The sequence below is a fragment of the Lissotriton vulgaris genome, chromosome 5 (assembly GCF_964263255.1).
Source record: "Lissotriton vulgaris chromosome 5, aLisVul1.2, whole genome shotgun sequence".
In the NCBI taxonomy this organism is placed as follows: domain Eukaryota; kingdom Metazoa; phylum Chordata; class Amphibia; order Caudata; family Salamandridae; genus Lissotriton; species Lissotriton vulgaris.
Genome location: NC_141693.1, coordinates 1,883,343,367 through 1,883,364,709, shown reverse-complemented (window position 1 = coordinate 1,883,364,709; position 21,343 = coordinate 1,883,343,367). Strand labels below are relative to the sequence as shown.

The following is a 21,343-nucleotide window of genomic DNA, read 5'->3' as shown; positions in this document are numbered from 1 at the left end:
TGAGGTCACTGAATACTGGGGACACTATTATTGGTTCACAACAAATGTGACCCAGCTCCAGCTATATTGTGCTTGTGTGTATAACCATGACAGTTATGGTCAGTGACTACAAGTCTTATCCACCAATTTCTCTCTTGGATTTTTGACTTCCAGTGTGGTCAATCAGTAGCCGTTGTGGGTTTGGAAATCACAGTGTGGCTCAGCACTGCCCTTCTTGGACATGCGACCCTCCACGTATCACAGCAGTGCTTGGCAGAGAGCAAATACAAGGAAACTGATATACATCCTGACACCACTGGCAGACACCTTCCACTGAAAGAATAAAGTAGCTGGAAAGTCTTTACTGTAGGTGTTCAACTCTAGATGTAATGTTATCCCTAATGTATTGGGCTCACACCCAGAATATCCCCCACGCTCCAGAATTTCAATAAAGTCTTTTGGAGAAAGACCTGGCAGGTGTCTCTTACTCTGCCCTACTAAAAAAAGCTCTAGTACAGGGAGTGTTAGCAGCCAGATAGCAGAGAATCGCTCATCCGCTAGTGATATACACAGAGGCCCACCTCATGCCTCAAAATGGGTGCATACACTTAATGAGTGGTATTTTATAACATAATTATAATATTATACATTTTACATTATTTGTTTGCAAATCATGTGTATTAGAATGACTAAGTATTATAAGCAGCTCAGCAGTGCCGTAACAATAGCACCCATAGCCTCCGTGGGGCGGGGGCCCTAGCACCCTGGCCTGAGAGATCCTGACTGGATCAAGAGCATGTGGGGCCCTGCTCCATTTAATTTTCAGGAGGGGGCCCTCAAGTTTCATTACGCCACTGCAGCTTATCTATAATTACACAAAGTACGGACAGTTGTAAGCCTGTTTCATCACAAATCACCATCCTATTAGTTATGCCCAAGTCATAATTAGACATCTAGCAGCATAGTTAGGTGAGTCACGTGATACAGCCCCATGTACCTAATTGTGCCTTCAGGCTTGAAGTCTGAGCTTAATTGGTACAGCATCCATCCGCTGTAGCAATGTGTGTAACCCTCACCATGCAGCAATACCTTTCTAAAGCATGGTGTTTTAGGAAGTGAGGAGGAGCTGGCTTATACTCAACTTTCTGTATCAGTATATGGAGCATTTGAACAGTGCCTCTTGTTCAAAAACATGTAGGCATAAACTTGAGCCCATAGTATTCCAGGATGGAACACACAAGTTCATATTTCCTTAATAGCTTTCTATTGGCTACAGCGTTAACAAACAACAAGTGCATCGGAGAAGGGAAATGTTCCTTCTTTGTTGAGTTAGTATTAAAGGATAATAGGGCACCCCCCCCCCCCCACACACACACAAACACACACACACTTATTAGCTCCCAAGCAAACAAGCACTGGCAAAGCCAATAGGCCTCTGTAATGTGAGAACTATTAGCGTTGTCAATATTGAATGTCTTTTAGCTTTGGGCATTGCAGCTCGGCTGCTATTCAGCATGGCTGAAAGTTGTGGAAAAAAAATGTATGACACGGCCTGCGCTGACCATGTCATACTGCTTTTTTGTCTGGCAGGAGGGGCAGGAAAAGAACCACAATATGGGAGGGCGGGGAAAGGAAAACAACATTGGGTGAAGGACGGATGGGGAGAAGGTAAAAAAGCACTATGTCTATGATGCAGCCAGGGGAGTCTGCGTCATATTTCTTTTTGTTTTGGTTGGTGGAGGCAAACATGACAACGGGAGGGACCTAAAAACACAGCTGTCGGCCTTAATACATGTAAAGGCTCAGGATTCCGCGTTAAAGCCATAGGGGAGGAGCACTGTATGTGATAATAACCACCATTTGTACTATGAGAATATGAGCGGAAATCACACGCTATCTTAATGTACAAGTGTACTTTGAAATAATAAAAATCAGCCTTATTGTGCTCGACGTCTCAAGAAAAAAGTCTTGTCTGCATTAAATGAATACACAAATGAGACAGCACAATGTAGATGCTGTAGCACTGTAGGTTAGATTGCCACTTGTTTAACAAGCTAATCATTGAGACAGTAAAAAAAAATCCTCTCACTTTGAAGTCAGAGAAAGAAAAGTAAAGAGGCACCCTTGGAAAACAGCGTCTGACATTTGACCTCGGTCTTTGGATGCACATCAAATGTGACGCAATAAGAACCAGATTTATGGGCCTGTTTACTGAAACTGAGCTTTTGGAAGAATCCTGAAAGAGGCAACAGCAAACTGAGAATGGAGTGAGTGAAAACACAAGTGCTCAAAAACAAAGAAGGTTCTAAAATGGTCATAAAATGGAAGCATACATATAGTACTTGGTCCATGCTCTCTGGGTGGGCTAAACACAATAAGAGGCATGATGCATGCATGCCATGGACAAATGGGGAGAAAGATTATGAGAGCTACAATGGGGCCAGAAAACAGGAAACCCACATATTAAATACAAGTCTCTTCAAGGCAGCGTATGCTCTGTCTAGCTGACACCTAAAAATGAGACGTTAGACTGCATTCTAGGTCCTGCACTTGCTACACATATTTTAGTATTTTATCATACACTCAAACACCAACAATTTTCACACATAATCAGGCCTGTCTCTTATGTAACATCAAAAACATATAGAGATTGTGCTGTTCACCCTATGAACTAACAGTTTAATTCCTCTGTGGTTTTCCGACTTTGCATGCATACTACATTGTGCAGCACACATACAAAGTGGGAAAAGCTTTGCATCCTGCCTAGGCATTGTATTTTATACAGGAAGGGGATCATTTCTGTACAAAACCTATGCTAGACTCACACAAGCACCTTAGCGCTATGGCACTAAGGTGTGTGCCGCGCCCGGCAGCTGTAATCAGCACCTGTACTAGGGAAAGGGGAGAAGAGACATATCTCTGAAGATATGGCGCTCCCAGCTCCCTCCCTGTCAAACAACGCAGCGCAGCCTCTTTGGGGGCTGCGCTGCATTGCGTGGGATTTTTGAAAATCTCAACCTCTGTATCTGAATTTCTAACTCACCACCCCCTATTAGAGGTAGCATTGACTGCTTATCTTTGCTACTCCTGGTGGGCCAAGTACCTTAATTGTGTAGCTGAGTTATCTAATTGGCATATAGTAAACAACAGAACCCACCATGGAAACTACCCATAAATCAATGGTTGACCCAAGGACCTCACAAGGGCATTTTAGGTCTCGCTCGAGGCCTATTGCTGTTGAGTCAGCTCTCAAGGGACATAGACAGGGGCACGCGCAGCGATTTCACAGCGTGGACGCGCATGCCCAGCCCCCCAGAGCCGTGCACATCTCCAGATTGCCAGCCATGCCTCTCTCAGTCGCGTGCACGCGCACACACACACACGCACACACACGCTCACACACACAGGCGCACCCCCCCCAACCTGCTCACACGCACACACACACACACAGTCACACACGCACATCCATACACTTGAAGTGCCCATCTCTGTCTCGCTAGCCTGATGCACCAAAAACACGTCGAGTTGTAAGGAAAAATTATTGAGGAGGCCCCCTTTGGGTAGTTGTCTGGGACTAGGGGGAATAAGTGTAAGAAATGTAGGATGTCCCACGTTTATGGATCCACAGATCCTGTTATCCAATAGGATAAATCTGCGTGTGTATGAGTCTAGGGTGATCTAGTCTGGATTTGGCAGCGATATGCGGTTGGTATTTGGTATGCTTATTTGTACATAGGCAGTCATAGACCATTGAAAAACATATTAAAAAACATAGAATACTTCTTCTGCAGGGTGACTCTAATAAAAACTAATATGAATACAAATTAAGTTCTGGTAGAAAAAATACAAATTTATTCTTTTGATACAAATTAAAACATATCGTGATATTAAAAACAGTAGTAAAAAACATGAATATCAATGAACACAATATTATACATATAAATAAAAACAACTTGGGTACATAACATCAAGAATCGAAGATTTAGGTTGACGCGGCGTTTCGGTTTTCTTTATGAGACACCTTCTTCAGGACCAATTCTAAAAGGTTATTTAAAAACATACAATTACCCACTGTTTGTTGATTTGTACATTTTCCACAATTAAAAACTTTATTACTAATCCTACACATTAACTATTTGGCACCCTGCATTTATACAGTTATATAGTTTTAATGAAAAACATAATTTTGATGGAAGGCATAATTAATTATTAGTCAGACAGCAAGTTTTCTTAGGGTCATAATGTTTTGATCCATATTTATGCAGATTATACATATCAAAAGACTGCCATACTGTATGATGTTGCTAATTGTTAGTCCAAATCCACACTAGTACCCCTCACCCTACCACGCTTTCGAAGGATAGTCTATATTGACTATATTCGTAATTGGAAATCTGGAACTGGGACTCGTGTGTAGAATTTCCACTACCAATCTTTTGTGTAAATCTAGACTGGGGTTTGAAGGACGTAACTATCAATCCTTTATTTGAATTTAGACTGGGGTTTTTGGGAAAGAACACAGTAATTTAACTGGCCCAAAGCAGGTCGCCTTACCTTAAGATTCATATCTTTCTCTTATCGTCCACTTTCATCAATGTCAGTGGAAAGTATTGCCCCAGTCTTATACGATCTGTTGGCCTCAAATCAATAAGTTCTAAGGAAGATTATCTATTGGGGGAAACAAGATGTATTAATTATTTCTTGTCCCTTGTGGTTTCTATTTGCGCTAATTAATAAAAAAGGTGATTTGATATACCTTTTTTCTTTGGAAGACAGGCCTTCCACACTGTGCGAGGGGACCCTTTTTCACCGAGGAAACCTACTTGGGTGTTGCTGGTTGCTGCTTAAAACGCCAACTCCTTTGCCATCCAGCCTCCCCATATCCCTGGAGGGATTGACCGCCCTGCCGCCTGCTAACATCTTGCAGCACCCGCTTCGCGGGTGCCGCTGCGCGGCGTGAGGCGTGGGGTCGAGGCTGCAGGAGTGCTTGTCAGTCGGAGGAAGGAGGAGGGAGCACCACGAGTCTATTGAGGGAGCACGCCGCAGGGACTCTCAAGACCAGGAGTCCCTGCGCTGCACAGGTGTGCACGGCCGCGCCCCCAGCAAGACACGCCCCCCGGCTGTCCAGGACACAAAAGCGGGAAGACTTCCAACTTGCAGCGGGACCCTTTTTCACCGAGGAAACCTACTTGGGTGTTGCTGGTTGCTGCTTAAAACGCCAACTCCTTTGCCATCCAGCCTCCCCATATCCCTGGAGGGATTGACCGCCCTGCCGCCTGCTAACATCTTGCAGCACCCGCTTCGCGGGTGCCGCTGCGCGGCGTGAGGCGTGGGGTCGAGGCTGCAGGAGTGCTTGTCAGTTGGACGAAGGAGAAGGCAGCACCGCGATTCTATTGAGGGAGCGCGCCGCAGGGACTCTCAAGACCAGGAGTCCCTGCGCTGCACAGGTGTGCACGGCCGCGCCCCCAGCAAGACACGCCCCCCGGCTGCAACGCCCCTTAATAAACAACGGACTACCGCTCAGCGGGACGCGAGCGGAACGCCGAGCAAAGCTCGAGCAAAGGGCGGGCAGTCTGTGGCAATCAGGGGCTGACAGAGGCTGGGCTGGGCCACCCCTCTTACATCCATCGTTTTTGGTTCGGGGCTCGGATACTATCTGCAGGTCCCAAGGCCATTATGTCAACCCGCTCTGGTAAAGCTTTGAGGGGTGGGGGAGAAAGTGCCATGGGGAGCACAATAATTGGCACAATGGACAAATTCATCACTAGGGTAGCTGCGGTTATTGAAAAGGAGATTGTGATGACGGAACGTCGCCTTTCACATGACTCCTTTCCCTCCAAACGCTCCTCCTTGGGAGCAGTTGCACATGCCCTGTCCCCAATCTCCAACTACCCTATCTCCCCTTTGCCAGAGATTTTGTCCGTAGAGCCACGGATTGTAGCTATAGAGGCTGGCATTGACAGGATAGAAAGCCTAATTACTAATCCCCTCCCCCCCATCCCTAGCCCAGTTCCTGCGGATCTTTGCCCTGCACTACCCACTGCTACCCCTTTTGGTTACAACTCCCAATCTCCTACTCAGGCTCCCACAATAGGCCAGAAACCGTTGCCCCAGGCTCGAGTTTGTCGGGCCCATAAGAAAAGAAAAAGGGTTATTAGCACTCGGAAAGGAAGCTATTCCTCGCTCTACAAGCGTCCTAGGATACAGTCCCACAAAGGTCCTACGCACCCAGAAGCTGGAGGGCCAGTACCATCTGGGAATATTACCCGACCAGGGCCAGTAGCAGAAATATCATTGCCTCAGCACTCGGTCCCGGCATTACCTTCACCTTTAAATGAGGGGTCTTCCCTAGAGCCCTTTGAGAAACTGGTTAAGTGTCTGCTGATACCGCTTTTTGACCAAGTCAAGAGTCTGGGGGATAGGTTAGATAGATTCGAACAGACCACCCGGGACAACTTCTTCTCCTTGAAATCCCTTTTTAAATTACAGTCAAGGCTCAGGGAGGATATTGCAGTTGGGAATGAAGGGAAAGTGGATCCAGTGGGCCCAACACAGGGACACCTACCGGCATTGTCCGCCCTTGCACAAGCCACTGGGATGGCTTCAACACCAGCACCACTGGCTAGTGCAAAACCGGCCAAGCCGACTACCACTACTACCCATGTTGTCCAGGTCCATGCTAGTACCCCTCCAGCAGTGAGAACAGCTAAGTCTAACCCTGCTCCAAAGAAGCGGCAAGAAGGAGGGGCTGGCTCCAATTCTAAACCATCGGCCGCTCCACCCACTGCAGCCAGGGGAGTAGCCCCGGCTCCAAAGGCAAAAACAACTACATGCCCACCTAAAAACTCGAGTCCAGTGGCTATTCCACAAAAGGTGGTACGCAAGTGTCCCCCAGTTAATCTCCCCCCTGAGTGCCAACCATATGTTGTTGTCCTTATCAAGGTTCCCGCCCTGAAGGACAACCAGCAGGAAACCCACCAGGCACTAAAGAACAAGGTCATCTACTGGTTGCAAGCCAACAGACCCCTTCCCTTGGGTGTGGACGGCCTGATTCTCGGTGTGCACAGGGTGGGTTGGATTGGCCAGGGGAAAAAATTGTTTGAGGGGGATTGTGTGGTGGTCAATTTCCAAGACATAAGAGCTGCTCACTCAATATGTAGCCTAGGACAGGCCTCGACCGGTCCCGGAGTTGAAGCAGTTGATCTAACATTCTTCTACCCGCGGCCGGTCATGAACCCTTTAAACAGTTATCCTGTGTTACCAACTCAAAACAGTGCTTACGGCCAATGGCACCCAGCAACAACTGTTGTGCAGTCGCATGCAGTCTTGCCAATACCGAGCTGGGGCGCTAGGTGCTACTGACTTCTAGATTCCCCTGAGGAGGCTCGGATGACCTGGTCTTCAGATGCCCAGTCCTCTTTAACTGTTAAACCTAAAGATCCCTTGACCACCCCAGATGAGCAGGTTGCCTTAGCAGATACAGGGGAATTAAGGGTAGGGAGGACTTTACTTGAGTCTGCCACTGTTTGCCTTACCGTGGGAGAGGTACATCTATCCGGCCCTGTCGAGCCCTGCAGCATAGCGGCTGTGGCGGACCCATCCATTAGGATTCTCAGCTGGAATGTGGCTGGTCTGGACAGGAAGCTGGCTCTGCCTGACTGGAACGCACTTGTGGAGCAATACTCCATATGTCTTTTCCAGGAACCCTGGAGTAAGGAGCCCCTTCATAAGGCAGGGTATTCTACTCACCACTTACCAGCTGTCCATTCAGAGACTGGCAGGGGTCGCCCTACGGGTGGCCTCCTTGTCTGGGTAGCTTCCGCACTTAACTGTAGGGTGGAGGAGCATGACACTCATTGCCCGGACCTCCTTAACATCACCCTGAAAAACCCCAAGGGTCATGTTATTGTAAACATCTTTAATATCTATGCCCGAGGTATGAAGGGGGGCAGAGAATCCCCCACCATAGCCTGTCTGGAGGCTTTGCTTCGATCCTCTCCACATAAGCACCGCACTCTGGTTGCGGGTGACTTTAATTGCACCTTTGAGCCTCTTGGCCCTGAAGTCTCACAGGACCAAGAGGAAGATGACAATAGGTGGGGGATACCAGCTCTAGAACTCAGACCAATTAAAAAATGGACGGAAGTGGTGCTCCAGGTTAATTCCCTAACAATGGAGTTTGACCTGAGGGCTCTTAATGGCAGGACTAGTTCCGACAAAGAGGGAGCCCATACATACAATAGGCCTGACCACACGTTAAGAATCGATTATTTTCTCCTTTGTCGTGCATCTATGGAGCTTGGTAAAGGATATGGTGATCATACCCTCTGTCGAGAGTGACCATAATCTCCTCTCGCTTACCCTGACCCATAGGTGGTTAGACGGTATAGGGAGCAGAACCGCTTGTCCCCCCGCCCCGGATATGTCAGCGGTCTCTAACTGCGGTCGACGGCTAAAGTGGACTAAGCTATCGCTCTCAGTGGAGAAAATATCTTCCATAACGCAGCTCTTAGCTGCAGCCCTAGAAAACCTTGTCTCTCCTGAGGATGGGTTGGTGGATGTGCCTGCCAGGTTCTGCAACCTAACCCAGGCTCTTAGTGATCTTTTCATCGTCCGAGGTAGCGCCAATAGAAAGAAACCATGTCCCCGGGCCAGACAAGGCTGGTTTAATCACAAGTGTAGGGAGGCGAAGAAACTGCTTGTTGAAGCAGTTAAATCCAAATCACAAATCAGGACCAGGGAGGCCAGAATGTTATACTCTCACTGCCAAAAAAACGCTAAGAAGGAATGGGAGGACAATTTTTGGCAGGACCTCTTGGCTGCCAGTCGAGGGAGAGATGCCAAAGGGTTTTGGGACCTGGTGGGCAGTAGGAACCGTCCTGATGACACCTTGAGGACCTGTACTATCACTGCCCAGGCGTGGTTTAACCATTTTATGGCTCTCTATTCCGCCGTAGAAGGCACGTTAAATGACCCCTTTATCCTTCCCCCCTATACAATGGACAGAGATACGGACCTCTTCTCCGCACGGGAGGTCACGAACCTGATAAAAACTCTCACACCACTAAAAGCAGCTGGCCCGGATGGGTTCCCAGGGGGCCTTCTTCGAGCCTATCCAGGTGAATGGGGGGGTTTGATCTCTGCACTTCTGAATGCTATTATCGAGGGAGGATCAGTGCCAGAGTCCTGGAAGGGGGCAGAGGTAGTCCCAATTTTTAAAAAGGGTAGTCGGGACCTACCAGGGAACTATAGGCCAATAAGCCTTATAGACTCTACCCAGAAGGTGGCGGGAAAAGCTATTCTGGGGAGGATTCTTCAATGGGTGGAGGATAACCACATACTGTCTGAGATGCAAGCTGGGTTTCGCTCAGGCACAGGAACCATCGAACAAGTCTTTAGACTCCTGTTACTTTACTGGAAGGTGGTGGAACTGGGCAAGGGCAGTCTTTATCTGGCCTTTATAGACTTGAAGACTGCCTTTGACCTGGTTCCTAGGGAGGAACTCTGTAGGGTGTTGTATGGTCCTGGGATGCCCCCCTACATTCTAAACCTCCTCATCAAATTGCATAATGCCAACTATGCTCAGGTTAGATGGGGTTTGAACGGGGAAAAGACCGATAAGATCTGGGTTGTGAGGGGAGTCCGGCAGGGCTGTGTTTTAGCCCCCACCCTATTCACCCTCTATGTGAATGGGGTGGTAGAGCACCTGCTTGAAGAACCAGCAGACGCCCCCACATTGGGTGGCGTAAAGATCCCAACTCTGTTGTTTGCCGACGACACCCTCCTCATTTCGAAAACCCCCCAAGGCCTACAGAAGCTCCTGAACCGCTTCCAGGATTTCTGCGCAAACAGAGGACTTGTCATTAATGTGGACAAAACGAAGTACTTAATCATGCACCCCCCCCGCAAACTTGGTCGCCCACCCATCCTGAACTCCATCCCCCTTGAAAGAGTGTCAGAATTTGACTATTTGGGAATCCGTTTGAGCGATGCTATGAGCTCGACTCCTCACATCAACAAAATGACTGTGGGCCACAAAAGGGTGGGGGGAGCCCTGTTAAAGGAGTACAACAACTCATCAAAACACTGTGTAGCTCCGATAATAGATATTTACAAAGCCCGTGCAGTATCCGCATCACTCTACGGAGCTGAGTTATGGGGCCTAGGCAATATGGAGTCTCTGTACAAGGCAGAGAATAAATTCATCAAGGACCTTTTGGCTATTCCGATAAGCACCCCGACAGTTCCGGTGCTCCTGGACACAGGTTGCAAATCAATCAAGGACCAGGCCCGCCTCCGACCTCTCCTGCTTTGGGCTCGCCTGTGGAGGGTCCCAGAACTAAAATCTTACGCAGACGGGCTGGCAGAGGTTATGCACTCAGATGGCTGGCAGAAGATTAAATGGCTCAGGGACATTAAACACCTGCTTGGGGACCTGGGATTGGGCTTTTGTTGGTCTACCCACTCAGCTCCCCCGAAGGAGACCCTAAAAAAACTTTATTGGGAATGGGTTTCTGCCAAGCTCACCAGCAACCAGCGTCACTGCAACTCCACTGCAGCCTTCCTGAAAATTAAAGACGTTGTTGCCTTTGAGCCCTTTCTGGACATTATTACCATCCCCATGGATCGGGCTCTCTACATCAAATTTAGACTAGGGACTTTACCCCTAGCCGATCTCCTCTCCAGATGGAATACGCCCAAGCAGGAATCACGCCACTGCGCCCTATGTACCGACCGACCCGAAACTGTGGCACACTTCCTTTTTGAATGCCCGGATTACGTGCGCCCTAGATCCCACTGGCTCAAACCACTTTGTAGAGAAATGGGCACTTGTCAGTATTTGGTGGCTCTACGGATTTTATTAACTGATACAGCCCCCCTTATTGTTTGTGCTGTATCCAAATTTTTAAAATGGGCCTGGTTGATCTGCTTAAAAAGACTGTCCATATCAATTTAATCCTTTTTTAAACTAATTTATTCTGATCAATTGCTACTTTTACTTGTTGATTTTAATGTACAGTCTCTTTTTACGATGTGCTGTTTTATATATTTTTGTGTAATGCTTTTATGATATATACATATCGAAATAAAGCAATCAACCAACCAACTAATCTGTCTGTCTTGAGCACAAAAATGTGTGGAACGAAGGGCGAACATATTTTTTTTAATTTTAAAAAGTTGTTAATGTAACGAAAAGTTGTAAACAAGCCGAGACTGGAGCATATTCCATCCTCAGCAGCAGCCAGAGCTGGACATGCGCTTCCCCGCTCTGCCGCGCTGGTGGCAGTCGCCGCTTTGACGGGCCACACTGGAGCACCGCGGGGCGAGGAAAGAGTGCAGGCTTCACACGCAGGAGACTGAGTTACACTTCTGAAGTGAGGAAACACTGAGGCTGAGCCGTGTCACTCGGAGCGCGACTGCTGAACACTTTGGACGTTCTTGGCTGAACTCTCCTCCCTCCCTGCGACCCGTGTGAAGCGTCCCGTGAGGTCCTACTGCGGGGAAACAGGTGGAAGAGAGAGCCCGTGGGAGTGAAGCGGGGTCCGGCCGGCACTGCATGGATCCTCTCCTGAGCTTAGACCCGCCAGAATGTATGACCTGCCCCGGGAGGTAAGACGGGACCGCGACTTCCCCAGAGGGTATTTATTTATTTAATGCGATTTTCTACAGCGCGAAAATTACCCGAAGGTGTCAGAGCACTTTACAAAAGAACCAGTTGTGATACATAAGGATTTAAGATTACATGAGTTACATAAAAGATACAAACAGGATTTTTTTTGTGCAAATGTACAAGTTGTAAAGTCATACAGGGCCCTGAGCCATCCTCATTGTATGCACTGCCCCCCCTTCCTACAAAATCTTTTCACAACCTGCTCCACCATCGAGATATTGTGCCACGAAGCCTGCTGTACCGCAGACTCCCTGCCTCCACTCGCACCCTACTACACACCCTCACGATCCCCGCATAATGCCAACCACCCCACATGCTTCAGGTGTTTCCCTTTATTTGTGTTCCTGTTTCATTCGGTGTGTGCCTGCTCTCTCTCTTTGATCTACCATGACCACCTGCTTCCGGTGTTTCTTATTACACACTTACGGCCAGGTGGGGGGCTTCTCCTTAATGACTTCTAAAGTGCGGAATTCTCGGTTTCTCCCTCTGCGTCAAATCTCTCGTCATAACTACTCCTGCAAAGATTTGGGATTTACTTTTTCAGCTGTGAAATGAATCTCCACATTGACCACTTTTTTTTAGTATACCTCAGTAAGATGATAGTTTGCACTCTGTACTCTTTCATTCATTCGCTGTTCCCTCTTATCCACATCTGATTTTAGCTGTAGCTCTGTTTTCCCTCTTCCACCTCGATAGGTTCTAGAAAAATGCAGACTCAATGCAAAACTTTTCATATATTTTGGAAAGTACTTCCCTCTTCAGCTTGTATTAATCGATGTGATGAGTTTGTTCCAGAGTTCAGCTCTGCGCTCCGTCAGGGGATGACCCCAAAGCATCCCTTCATCAGTCCTGCTGCTGTCAGGAGGAGAGTCGAGCCAGCTGAAGGAGAGGGGGGTTTGTAGCCACGGTTTGACAATCTAGATTTCCTATTTGTGGTTCTATGATACCGCAGTAAAATGATCTGGAAAATGGAGTTTGTTTACATTCCCTAAGGAAACTCAAGAGTTTGGGGAACAGAGCACCGGTCAAACGAAAAGTCTGCGAACTGTCCTACCTTAATGTATTTCTTCTTAATGTAGCTTCTACACCCTCTCTTGCTTCAGAAGTTATAAAACATTACGGAAGAGGGAAAAATCTAAGTGTAAAAATATATGCAAGTAAGAGCCGAGTGTATGTGAAACTGGGAGCAGCAAGGCCATTCATAGGCAGAGGGGTCTTTGTCGCCCTAGATAAAATAACATTTTACTTCCACATCACTGACACGTGGGTCAGATTTGATGTCTGCAGACATTTATTGGCCTCGCAAGATGTCTCCGATATAAAGAGGATTTTACAAAAACCAAGAAGGGATCTAGAAGAAGGCAAACAAATAAGTTACACTGCATCCACTTATTTTTAAGTCTCGACCGGCCATGAATGCGCAAGCACATTGCAGCTTGAGACATATAGAGGTGGATCAGGAAGGCTGATCAAGGGGCTTTGGCCGGCGGATTACACACAGTGCATGTGCCCGTGCACGCGCTTGCCATTTGCTCCCCGAGCCGCCTCGCACCGAAGCGGTTGCCATTTACACGCCAGCTACGTCACACACACCCTTTGTCTGAGCCTCAAGGCATCAGACTTCAAAGGCTACCGCTCCCCCGCCCCCCCGTGTGCATATCGCGCACCACCATTTGTCTGTGCCTAGCCCTAGGCATCAGTCTTCAAAGGCTGCAGCTCCCCCGCCTCTCTTCCCCTCCCCCGCCACAGCCATGCCGCTGGCTTTTTTTTTTATAAGAGTTACGAGCCGTTAAGTGTTTTCGCGCGCACCACTGCTGAATACACCATGACTGCACAGACTTGCACGCAGAAGACAGCATTATACAGGCCTGGGTTCTCATCAAGTATTTTACCAGAAAAGTCCCAGCAATGGCTCCGTTTTTCACCGTACTCGTCTCTTCTGTGCACATCGGACGCATTATTTCACCGTACTCGACCCCTTCAGAATACATCAACCCGTTATTTCACATACCTCTTCCCCTTCAGCACTCGCAAAATACGGTATTTCACCGACCAGTACATTACAGATGGGACACGCTATTTCATGCCCCTTCAGCACCCTCACACACCCTCTCACACCCCCTCAGCCCCCTCACCTTCACACACCCTCACTCACCCACACACCCTCACTCACCCTCACAACCCTCACACACCCCACCCTCACACCCCCTCCCCCTCACACCCCCTCAACCTCACACCCCCTCAACCTCACACCCCCTCAACCTCACAACCCCTCAACCTCACATCCCCTTACCCTCACATACCCTCAACCTCACACCCCCTCAACCTCACACCCCCTCAACCTCACACCTCCTCACCCTCAAATACCCTCTCCATCACATACCTTCACCCACACACACCCTCAACCCCACACACCCTCACCCTCACACCCCATCACCCTTACCCTCACCCTCACACACCCTCTCTCACTCTCACACACACTCTCACCCCTCTCACCCTCAAACCCCCTCTCACCCTCACACCCTCTCTCACCCTCACAGCCCCTCACACACCCTCTCACCCACCCTCTCACCCTCACACACCCTCACACCCTCACACACCCTCTCACCCTCACACCCTCTCACCCTCACACCCTCTCACCCTCACACACCCTCTCACCCTCACTCACCCTCTCACCCCCTCACCCACCCTCACACCCCCTCATTCTCACACCCCCTCACATACCCTCACCCACACACCCTCTCAACCTTACACCCCCTCACCCTCACATACCCTCCCCCTCACACCCCTCACCCTCACACCCCCTCACCCACCCTCACACCCTCACTCTCACATACCCTCACACATCCTCACCTCCCTCACCCTCACCCTCACTCACCCCCTCACGCCCCTCACTCACCCTCACACACCCTCTCACCCTCACACACCCTCTCACCCTCACACACCCTCTCACACACCCCCTCACCCTCACTCACCCTCACACACCCTCATCCTCACCCTCACACCCCCTCACCCTCACATACCCTCTCAGCCTCACACCCCCTCACCCACCCTCACACCCTCACTCTCACATACCCTCACACATCCTCACCTCCCTCACCCTCACTCACCCCCTCACGCCCCTCACTCACCTTCACACACCCTCTCACCCTCACACACCCTCTCACCCTCACACACCCTCTCACCCTCACACACCCTCTCACCCTCACACACCCTCTCACACACCCCCTCACCCTCACTCACCCACCCTCATCCTCACACCCCCTCACCCTCACACCCCCTCACCCTCACATACCCTCTCAGCCTCATACCACCTCACCCTCACATACACTCACCCTCACACCCCCTCACCCTCACCCTTACCCTCAACCTCACACCCCCTCACCCTCACACACCCTCACTCACACTCTCACCCTCGCACACACTCTCACCCTCGCACACACTCTCACCCCCTCTCACCCTCACACCCCCTCTCACCCTCACACCCCCTCTCACCCTCACACCCCCTCTCACCCTCACACCCCCTCTCACCCTCACCAACCCTCTCACCTTCACTTACCCCCTCACACCCCCCCACACCCTCACACACCCTCTCGCCCTCTCACACCCTCTCACCCTCACACACCCTCTCACCCTCACACACCCCCTCACCCTCGCACCCCCTCATCCTCACACCCCGTCACCCCCCCTCACCCTCACATCCCCTCATTCTCAAACTCCCTCACACCCCCACTCCCTCACACCACATACACCCCCACACACTCACACCCCCACACACTCACACCCCCACACCCCCACACCCTCACACCCCCTCACCCACCCTCACTCCCCCTCACTCTCACACACCCTCACACATCCTCACCTCCCTCACCCTCACTCACCCCCTCATGCCCCTCACTCACTCCCTCAACCCCCTCATCCTCACACCCCCTCTCACCCTCAAATCTCCTCACATCCCCTTACCCTCCCTCACATCCTCACACCCACTCACCCCTCACCCTCACACCCCCTCACCCTCACACACCCCCTCACCCTCACCCAGCCCCTCACCCTCACACACACCCTCACCTTCACACACCCCCTCACCCTCACACAACCCCTCACCCACCCCCTCACTCATCCTCTCACCCACCCTCCCACCCACCCTTTCACCCTCACCCACCCTTTCTCCCTCACCCTCACACACCCTCACTCACCCTCTAACCCACCCCTCACCCTCACACACCCCCTCACCCTCACACATCCCCTCACCCCCACATACCCTCACACCCCCTCAGACCCCCTCCCCCTCAACCCCCTCACCCTCACACCCCCTCACACCCCCCTCACCCTCACACACTCCCTCATCCTCTCACCCACTCAATCACCTCCCCTGACCCCCATGACCCTCACACCCCCTCACCCACCCCCACCCACCCCTCACCCTCTCACCTTCACACACCCTCTCACCCTCGCACCCTCTCACCCTCACCCACCCTCCCTCCCTCACACGCTTTCGCCCTCACCCTCCCTCACACCCCCTCACACACTCACACCACTTCACCCACTCACACCCCCTCACCCTTACATGCCCTCACTCACACACCTGCACCCCCACACACCCTTACCCTCACAAACACCCTCACACACCCTCATTCACACACACCCTCACCCTCACATCCTCACACACCCTCACCCTCTCACACACCATCACCACTCTACTGCCCTCCCTCTACTGCCCTCCCTCTACTGCCCGCCCTCTACCGCCCTCCCTCTACCGCCCTCCCTCTACCGCCCTCACTCTACCGCCCTCCCTCTACCTCCCTCCCTCTACCGCCCTCCCTCTACCGCCCTCCCTCTACCGCCCTCCATCTACCGCCCTCCATCTACCGCCCTCCATCTACCGCCCTCCATCTACCGCCCTCCATCTACCGCCCTCCATCTACCGCCCTCCATCTACCGCCCTCCATCTACCGCCCTCCATCTACCGCCCTCACTCTATCGCCCTCACTCTACCGCCCTCCCTCTACCTCCCTCCCTCTACCGCCCTCCCTCTACCGCCCTCCATCTACCGCCCTCCATCTACCGCCCTCCATCTACCGCCCTCACTCTATCGCCCTCACTCTACCACTCCACCGCCCTCACTCACTCTACCGCCCTCACTCACTAACCGCCCTCACTCACTAACCACCCTCACTCACTCTATCTATTGCCCTCCCTCACTCTATCTATCTATCGCCCTCCCTCACTCTATCTATCTATCACCCTCCCTCACTCTATCTATCTATCGCCCTCCCTCTATATCGATAGCCCTCCTTCTATCTATCCCCCTCCCTCCCTCTATCTATCGCCCTCCCTCTATCTATCGCCCTCCCTCTATCTATCGCCCTCCCTCTATCTATCGCCATCCCTCTATCTATCGGCCTCCTTCTATCTATCGCCCTCACTCTATCGCCCACCCACCCTCTATCTATCGCCCTCCCTCTCTTCCACCCACCTCCTTCTCTAACTCCCTGTTCTCTTCTCTTCTCCTGTGCTGATCTGCTGTTCTCTTCCACCGCCTCCTCCTTTAACTCTCTGTTCTCTTTTGCTGATCTGCTGCTCTCTTCCATGCCGCCTCCTTCTTTAACTCCATGTTCTCTTCTCCTGTGCTAATCTGCTGCTCTCTTCCGCTGCCTCCTTTTTTAACTCCCTGGTCTCTTCTCCTGTGCTGATCTGCTGCTCTCATCCACCCCACCTCCTTCTTTAACTCCCCGGTCTCTTCACCTGTGCTGAACTGCTGTTCTCTTCTACCCGCCTCCTTCTTTAACTCCCTGTTATCTTCTCCTGTGCTGATCTGCTGCTCTCGTCCACCCCAGCTCCTTCTTTAACTCCCTGTTTGCTTCTCTTCTCCTGTTCTGATCTGCTGTTCTCTTTCACCCCGCCTCCTTCTCTAACTCCCTGTTCTCTTCTCCTGTGCTAATATGTTTTTCTCTTCCACCCGCTTTCTTCCTTAACTCCCTGTTCTCTTCTCCTGTGCTGAACTGCTGCTCTCTTCCACCCCACCTCCTTCTTTATATCCATGTTCTCTTCACTGGTGCTGATCTGCTGCGCTCTCCCACCCTGCCTCCTTTTCTAACTCCCTGTTCTCTTCTCTTCTCCTGTGCTGATCTGCTGCTCTCTTCTAACCCGCCTCCTTCTTTAACTCCCTGTTTTCTTCTCCTGCGCTAATCTGCTGTTCTCTTCCACTCGCCTCTTTCTCTAACTCCCTGATCTGCTGCTCTCTTCCACATACATCCTTCTGTAACCGTACACACACATACATACAACCATGCACACACACACACATACAACCACACACACAACCACACAAACAACCACACTAACACACACAACCACACACACAACCACACAAACATCACCCCACACACAAACATAACTACATGCACAACTACACGCACAACCACATGCACAACCACATGCACAACAACACGCAACCACACGCTCAACCACACGCTCAACCACACGCACAGACACACGCACAGCCACACACACAGCCAACCACACCCAACCACACACCCAACCACACACCTAACCACACACCCAACCACACACCCAACCACACACCCAACCACACACACAACCACACACACAACCACACACAACCACACACACAACCACACACACAACCACACACAACCACACACAACCACACACACAACCACACACATCTATCTATCGCCCTCACTCTATCTATCTATCGCCCTCACGCTATCTACCTATAGCCCTCACGCTATCTATCTATCGCCCTCACTCCATCTATCTATCTTTCGCCCTCACTCTAATTATCTTTCGCCCTCCCTCTAGCTGCCCCAGACCATCAGACAGGCCAGTTCATGGACCTGTTTCAGAAAGAATCTGAAAACCTGGTTGTTTCTTAGGATGGAAAACTAGTTCTTTCACTGCCTATTACGGGCTGGTAACGTGCTGACCATCACCATTTCTAAAAGCACCAGTATACCCGTAGGGTGACAGTTTTTGCGCTATATAAGTGATTTTTACATTACATCTATCACCCTCCCTCTACCTATCTTTCGCCCTCCCTCTAGCTATCTTTTGCACTCACTCTATCTATTGCATCACCACAGCATCACTCAGGGGTACCACAGCATCACTCAGGGGCACCACAACATCACTATGCGCCACCACAGCATCACTGAACTCCACAGCATCACTCGTCGCCACCACAACATCACTCAGCGCCAACACAGCATCAATCTGTGCAACCATTCAACAACAACTGGTTCAAATATTTTCTCTCAATGTTTCAAGATTTATTACAAATGTCATAAAAAGATGTTAATATTTCACTTCTGTTCTTGGATTTTCGTCACAATAAAATACACTGAACATAATCTTCACAAAAGTTATTTACACAAGTTTAAGCTATTGCTATTATAAATTACAATAACTTTTATTTAAGTATTAATTGTTTAGAAAAATTAAGTCATTGTTATTTGTAATATCAACACATCTAAGTCACATAAATGCAAAGCATGTTGCATTACAAATGCTATAGGTGTCACATTTGCAAACGATAAAAGTATTGGCATTGTAAATGGCAAAGCTATTAATTTCGCTATTTTCAAAACCAACACATAAATAAAAAATTTGTCATTTACAAGACCAATAGCTCAAACTTTCCTAATGCGAGACCTATTGTATTGCAAATGCTTGTTGTACATTGTACATTGTATCTGCATTGTCTCTTGTCTTCAGTGTGTATGTTGTGTCTGTAACGGATCACTGAAATAATATCGAGGGACAATATATCGACTTGCAAAAATATCGTGGACAAAATATCGACAGACAAAATATCCAGTTTGTATCTACAAACAGGTAAGTACAAAAATATCGAGTACAAAATATCGTTTACAATAATATAGTTTTAAAAAATATCGACTTTATTAAAAACAGTGTTAAATTAAATTAATATTAAAATTTAATTACTAAAATATACTTAAAAATACTTAAATTAACTTATAATAATTAAATAATAAATGAAATTAATAAAAATACATTTTTACTATCATATTTGTTAAAACATATATATATAGTAACATACTATAATTAAATAAGATACTATTATATTACGGTACGATAGCAGAAGTGTAAAAAATACTATTCCCACTCCAAAGAATGCAAGCGTAGGGAAAGCATTGGATAGCGTAGGGGTTAAAATTTCTATTCCCACTCCAAAGAGTGCAACAGTAGGGAAAGCGTTGGATAGCGTAGGGGTTAAAATTTCTATTCCCACTCCAGTGGGTGCAACAGTAGGGAAAGCGTTGGATAGCGTAGGGGTTAAAATTCCTATTCCCACTCCAAAGAGTGCAACAGTAGGGAAAGCGTTGGATAGCGTAGGGGTAAAAATTACTATTCCCACTCCAGTGGGTGCAACAGTAGGGAAAGCGTTGGATAGCGTAGGGGTTAAAATTACTATTCCCACTCCAAAGAGTGCAACAGTAGGGAAAGCGTTGGATAGCGTAGGGGTAACAATTACTATTCCCACTCCAGTGGGTGCAACAGTAGGGAAAGCGTTGGATAGCGTAGGGGTTAAAATTACTATTCCCACTCCAGTGGGTGCAACAGTAGGGAAAGTGTTGGATAGCGTAGGGGTTAAAATTACTATTCCCCCTCCAGTGGGTGCAACAGTAGGGAAAGCGTTGGATAGCGTAGGGGTAAAAATTACTATTCCCACTCCAGTGGGTGCAACAGTATGGAAAGCATTGGATAGCGTAGGGGTTAAAATTACTATTCCCACTCCAGATAATACAACATTAATACTTCATAAATAATTATAAAATGTATTATTGAATATCTATTAATAATTAATTAAAAATAATTATTATTTGTATGCAATTTATTAATTATTATATTATATTTACTAATTAACAATAATTATTTCTATTGATCACCTATTAATACTAATTAATAAAATTATTTACTATTAATTATTTAATAATGAAAACGTTTTTAACAATTATTTGAAATTAAATAAATATAAATAAATGTAATTAATTAATTATTTATAATTTAATCACTTCCCACCCAATTCCCCTATAAACTCACAACCCACTACAAAAATAATTTAGTAAAATTTACATAATTACCAATCAATCAATTAATTAAAATTAATTACCAATTAAAATGTAATTAATTAACTATTATAAATTAATTAAGCATTAATTTAAATTTACTATCAATAAATAAATTTACATATTTAATTAATTATAATTAAAATACTTCCCACCCTATTCCCCTATAAACCCACAATTAAATTACGCAATGATTATAAAAACAAAAATCAGTAATAAAAATTATTTATAACATAATACACACTTTTCACACATATTATACCATAAAAATACACTATAAAAAATTAGATATTAAAAATTCGATATTTTTTACAGTCGATATTATATCACTTACCTTAAAAACGATATTTTGGTCATCTATATTCTGTCCTGTCGATATTTTGTCCAGTCTATATTTTAAAGTCGATATTATGTCCAGTCGATATTTTTGAGTCGATATTATGTCTGTGCACTGTCTGTAACGTCTTGTCTCCTTTTAATGTACTCTGTGTCTTTACAGTCTTGCCTTATCTTTATATAAATGATGCCTATGTGATATTTAATACTTTTTCTAAGCACATTGTGTTTCTATGGTTGGACT

The 21,343-nt window shown here is 48.0% G+C and overlaps 1 protein-coding gene across 2 annotated transcripts in view; it reads left to right on the top strand.

Moving 5' to 3' along the window:
- LOC147717620 (E3 ubiquitin-protein ligase TRIM39-like) overlaps window positions 1-21,343 on the top strand; it is a 587,574-nt gene that overhangs the window by 565,561 nt on the left and 670 nt on the right. The window lies entirely within an intron of this gene.